Here is a 5,305-nt window from a genome sequence, read left to right on the forward strand (position 1 = left end):
GCGGAAGTTTAATTGGGGAGATGAAAGACTTAATCGAATATGGAATAAAATCCCAGTTGTTATATGGTGGTGCATATTGAGAGAGCGAAATTCAAGAATCTTCGATAACAAAAATAAAACTTTGGCAAACCTCCTTTAGGTGAAATCGAACACAAAGATGTTAGGACTTTTGAAGAGAGTTAGGTTGTTATACCTCTCTCAATCTGGCACAGTATTGTTTTCATTGATGTTGAATAATTCTTACAGACACAAGATTTGTTCAGACATAATAAATGAACTTAATGGACAACCGGTAACCCGATTGGCCTGTGAAACCTCCAATGTACAACTGACACTTGACAACACTCCACACATGTGAATAGCACAGACAAGCTTGAGTCTAAGAGATAAGCCCTCCCCCGCAAGTGCAGTGTCTAAGAGACACTGAGCTTGAGTCTCAAGATTGCAAATCTATTAGTAGACAATCCTTTAGTAAAAATGTCCACAAGCTGGTCTTGAGTAGACACAAAACGAACTGTCAGAGCCTTCTCAGCAACTAATTCTCTCACATGCTTCATGCGATTGTGAAAGATAGGATTGGCTGTTAGATATGTTGCATCCATATTGTCACACCACAAGACAGGAATTCTGGGTGACTGAAAGGACAATTCAGTCATAAGTGATTGCACCCATAACATCTCAGATGTAACATCTTCCAAAGCTCTATACTTAGCTCTTGTACTTGAGCGAGATACAATTTTCTGCTTGGGAGAGCACCAGGAAATCAAGTTGGGACCCATAAAAATTGCCATGCCACTGGTGGATCTCCTATCTTTAAAGTCACCTGCTCAATCAGTATCAGAAAAGGCCTGAAGTTGAAGAGAAGATCTTTTAAACTGTAAACCAAAAGACAAAGTGCCATTTAGATATATGAATATGCGCTTAACAGCATACCGGTCAGCTTCAGATGGTTGTTGCATATTTTGACAAGACTTATTCACAGCAAATGCAATATCTGGTCTTGTTATGGTTGCATATTGCAATGCACCCACTGTACTTCTGTAAAGAGATGGATCATCAAAGGCTGGAGATTGAGTGGGTGGAGGCACAGTAGCAAAAGGTGTGCTATATGGGTTGGATGATCTTATTTTAGTCTTGACAACTAAATTTGTACTATATTGCTCCTGTGATAAGTGAATACCAGCAGATGTAGTAGTAGTATGTATGCCCAAGAAAAAATGAAGAGGACCCAAATCTTTTATTGCAAACTCTTGTCCCAAAGCATGAATAAGTTGATCTATAGCTGTTGAAGAGCTCCCAGTGACTAGAATATCATCTACATAGATAAGAAAGTAAATTGCAGTAGAAGGAGTTACCTTGTAGAACAGGGAAGTATCAGTTTTTGAAGCAGAGAAGCCATGTTTGATTAAGAACTGACCGAGTCTGTCAAACCATGCTCTAGGAGCCTGCTTCAACCTATAAAGTGACTTCTGCAATTTGCATACATGATTGGGCATAAATTTATCAATGTAACCAGGTGGCTGAACTATGAATACTTCCTCTGATATGTGACCATGAAGGAATGCATTTTTAACATCCAATTGCGTTATCTGCCAACCTTTGTAGAGAGAAATAGAAATGATCATTCCGATCAGTAGTCTTGACCACTGGACTGAAGGTATCTTGATAGTCAATGCCTTCTATCTGATTGTAACCTTTGGCAACTAGTCTTGCCTTGTACCTGTCTACAGTGCCATGTGCATTTCTCTTAATCTTAAATATCCACTTGCAATAATATTATATCCATTCATTTCAGGTACCAACTTCCAAGTGCCATTCTGCAAAAGAGTATTGATCTCTTCATTCATTGCAGCCCTCCATTTCGGGTCTTTACAAGCTTCAGTATAATAAGAGGGAATAGTAATGTCCTCGCAGACAGATTGAACTTCAGATGCATAAACTTTGGGTTTAGTAATTCCTCTTTTGCCTCTTGTGATCATGGAATGATCATTAGTAACTGGTATAGTGGGAGTATGTACTGAAGTTGTAGGTGATGAAATGGATGATGAAGAAGATGTATCAATAGAAGTTGGTAATGAAGGTAAGGAAGTGTTGTCAATCTCATTAGAAATAGAAGGAGAAGCAGGGGCATCACATGGAATATTCATAGTGGATAAATTTTGAATGGATGAATGCATTGTAGAGGAGAGATGTGCATAAGGAAAATCATCTTCAACAAACCTAACATCCCTTGAAATAATAATTTTGTTGACAAGAGGATTGAGACATATGTACCCTTTATGCAATTTTCTATAGCCTAGAAAGATGCATTTAACTGATTGGATGAAGTTTATGACTGTTAAAATGTCTCAAACATGGATAACATGCACAACCAAAGGTTCTCAAGAATTGATAATCAGGTTGCATTTGAAAGAGTTTCTCAAATGGAGACAGCTTGTGTAAAGTAGGAGTAGGTAATCTATTGATGAGATAATTAGCTGTTTCAAAAGCATATGACCAGTAAGATAAAGGCAATGGAGCATGGGTCAAGAGAGCCAAACCAGTTTCCACTATGTGCCTGTGTTTCCTCTCTACAGTTTCATTCTGTGCATGAGCATGAGGGCATGATACTCTGTGACCAATACCACAAGAATCCAAGTAACTAGAGACATTTCTATACTCACCTCCCCAATCTGACTGAACAAACTTAATCTTTCTGTTAAATAAGTTCTCAACATGGCATTTGAATTTGATGAATGTAGGTAATACTTCAGATTTATAGTCCAGTGGAAATAACCAAGTAAACCTGCTACAAGAATCCACAAAAGAAGAAGTGAGGGCTTGTTTCAGTCAATCATATGTGAATTCCATGTGATACATTCCATCTTTAACAGGGACAGTAAGCAGAATAGCTTGAGTGTCCAGGGCCTTCACCATAAACTTATCAGGATGAAATTCAAAATAGCAATTATTTTCTCTAGTAAACTGATTTACTGAAATCAAATTCTTAGTGATTGAAGGAACATCCAACACATTGTAAAGAGTAAATTTAGTTGTACCATTTGTAAAATAAGAGGTACGAATGTGAGTAATGTGCAAACCTGATCCATTCCAACACGCACTTGATCTGAACCTTGATAAGGAAAATGTAAGTTCAAGTTGGATAGGTCTGAAGTGATATGATGGGTTGCACCTGAATCAGGAACCCAACTGGATGAAGCAGTGGATGTTGAAGCAGAATTATCATCAGTGTAAGTTGCAAAAGCTTCAGGTTTTGGATACCAAAACTCATCAAAGTCTTCATAGTAAGGATCATAAGTGGTGTTATAGGCTTGAGCCATAGAATAATCATTTTTAGCATATCTGTAGCGACACTCAGGAGCTTCATGATTTGGTTTGCGACAGATTTGACACTCCATAGCATAATTGTGTTTCATGGAAGGTGGATAAAATTGTGAATCATTAGATTTTCCATATCTGCCTCCACCATCAAATCTACCTTCTCTGAATCCACCACGACATCTAGCACCACTGCGACCTCCTCTAAACATATTTGCTTTATGCATATTGCCTCTATGACCAGAATAAGACCAGTTTGAATATGAAGGAGGGTGAAAATTTGGATTACCTGAACTCTGATGATAAGAGTTAACAGGATAATTGTTGGAGATCGAGTAAGATTGATGTGGTTGTTGTTGGTGTTGTTGAGATACATTCGCCGAAGCAGTAGTTTGATCAACTTTTGAATCATTATTCACACGAATTTATTCAGATAAAAGCAATCATAAGAGCTCGGAGGATGTAATGAGATTCCCATACTTAAGTTGTTGAGTAGTAATCGAAGTTTTAAACGCATTGAATTCAGTTGAAAGAACTTGTAAAATATGAAATACTAGATCCTCATCAGAGACAAGTCGATCAATTTGAGCAAGTTGATAAGAGATTGACTTAGCTTTTTTAAATAAACTAGCATTGAATCAATGCTTTTGTTCAAGGTAACAAGATCTTGTTTCAATTGCATCAGGCGAGATTTAGTTATAGCATTATAATTGTGCTGAAGCCAAATCCAAACTTCATGTGAGAAAGTACAATCTAAAACTTGAGAGTGAGTTTCTTCAGTGCACGCAGAGAATAACCAGGAGAGGATATTTGATCTTGATTATTCCAGTAATCATAATCAGGGTTTCGAATGAATTCAGAAGTAGGATTTGTACCTTCAATGTAATCAAGTCGTTGTAAAATTGCAGCACCATCCTCTGAAGTTCGTCTGTAATATTTCAATGGACATTGAAATGATCCATCTACAAATCGAAAGAGATTGTAGCTTCGAAGTAATGGTACGATCTGTGATTTCCATAGAGTGTAATTGTTGTTTGTTAATTTGGATGGAGGTTTGAATGTTAATGGAATATGTTTGTTGATTTCAGGCATTGATAGAAGATTGGATTGAAGAAATTATGATGAATTTAGGGTTTGAAGTTGTCTGATACCATGTGAAGAGAGTTAGGTTGTTATACCTCTCTCAATCTGGCACAATATTATTTTCATTGATGTTGAATAATTCTTACAGACACAAGATTTGTTCAGACATTATAAATAAACTTAGTGGACAATCGGTAACCTGATTGGCATATGAAACCGTCAATGTACAACTGACACCTGACAACACTCCACACATGTTAATAGCACAGACTAAAAGGTCAATGGTCCAACAGGACTTACGACAAATATGGTGATCTTTTTATGGGATTTCTTAACCGGGATCCGTAATTCTTTTTTGTTTCTTTTCTTGGGTAGCGGAATCCCTTTGGGATTCCCCTTTTTGATTTCGGTTGTAGTAATTGGGCTGAGGTACCCCTTTTAAATGCCACATTTTCAATGAATCCTCTACTCGACGGATCGGGAAAAAAAACTTTTTAGTACGTTCTCTGAGACTGACGTAAAAACAAAAACGGTATCAAAAGTATGGAGGCGTTCAGGAATTTGAATGTCATTTCAGAAAACTAAACTGTCACTGATACAAATATTTCTTTTCAGTAACCATTTCTTCTTACATGTTGAGGCGCTATTTAGGACCTCAAAACAATTTGAATTATGAACCATGTACACACGATGGCACAAATCCCCTTTTGATCACCACTATGAACCTGCGTAGATGGTTCATAGTGGTGACATACGGAGAGACAACTTCTTTTTTTTTTGATCGTTTACATATGGAGAGAAAACTGACAGTCGAATAACTCTCCAAGACAAAAGAACTGCTTGCATTTGTTGTTGAAACTCAAACAATTAAGAAACCGGATTTGAGTCAAGACTAATCATGTGA

The sequence above is a fragment of the Papaver somniferum genome, chromosome 7 (assembly GCF_003573695.1).
Source record: "Papaver somniferum cultivar HN1 chromosome 7, ASM357369v1, whole genome shotgun sequence".
In the NCBI taxonomy this organism is placed as follows: domain Eukaryota; kingdom Viridiplantae; phylum Streptophyta; class Magnoliopsida; order Ranunculales; family Papaveraceae; genus Papaver; species Papaver somniferum.